This window comes from Artemia sp. Qi Xiang Cuo, chromosome 1 (genome assembly GCF_049724085.1).
Source record: "Artemia sp. Qi Xiang Cuo chromosome 1, ASM4972408v1, whole genome shotgun sequence".
NCBI classification, from domain to species: domain Eukaryota; kingdom Metazoa; phylum Arthropoda; class Branchiopoda; order Anostraca; family Artemiidae; genus Artemia; species Artemia sp. Qi Xiang Cuo.
In genome coordinates, this window is record NC_142794.1 from 101,517,326 (window position 1) to 101,518,409 (window position 1,084).

A 1,084-nucleotide genomic window follows, 5' to 3' on the forward strand; every position below is an offset into this window, starting at 1 on the left:
TTTCTGGTGGAAGCTATTTTTCACGAGGGGGGGGGGGTGTTTTCCGGGGGGTAAACGCCCTGGCTCCTTTTTAATTATCATATTATCATTTCTATGTAGAATTATAACTCTAGAAGTTAGAGAGCAGTAGAAGTTCTAAATGAAGAAATCAAATACTGGAAAATTAAGGATATCCAATACTTTTTTTATTTTGAAAATCGTATTTATTTCCTAAAACCGAAATCCAGAAATTATATTCTTGTTTTACGGCTACTATAATATATATTTTCTTGTCACCCCTTCACCCACACCTGTTTGGGGGAAACACGATAATAGGAATATCCTCATGAAAACTATTAAATTTGAGTGTGTTTGCCCCCCCCCGCCAACCCACCCGGTGGGAAGGTTCTATTACATTCGAAGTATATGTGCAACAGAGATTAAATTACTTGGTTGCATATTCGCTTAAGAACGAGACCGAGAAAATGCATTAAAGTGATTAGTGCTATGTTCGCTGGTTTTGTATTAAATCAGGAGTTAAGCAGGATTGTGTTCTATCCTCTTTATATGGATTATTTTGATGGACTTTGTCATAAAAAGCACAGGAAAGGCAATGGGACACCACGGAATCAAATGAAGAGGAAAAAGTCTCCTGGACTTAGAATATGCTGAGGATTTAAGCATCCTAGATGAAAGTTTGAGCAAAATGAATGAACTTTTAGAGGTTTTGCGAGTTCAGAATAGGTTTGAATAGGTTTGAAAATTAAAGTTAAGAAGACTAAGTCACTAAGGCTAGGAATAAATGAAGATGAAGAGGTGAAGTTGGGTAAAAGGAATATTGATCAAGTGGACAGCTTCACTTAAATTCGTAGTATTATTTGTATAGACGGTGGGTGCATTGAAGATATTAAAAGTAGAATAGCTAAGGCCCAGGGTATTCACAGTTGAAATTTTTTTGGAAGAATAGGAAAGTAAGTCTGCAAGGCACCTGAATTATATCAAGGCATCTGAAGGTTGGACTAGATTAATTATATTCTGTTGAGGGGCTGCCACTGTATTTAATAAGGGTTTTGCATTCCCAGGCTTCAGCTCTAAATTGATTGAG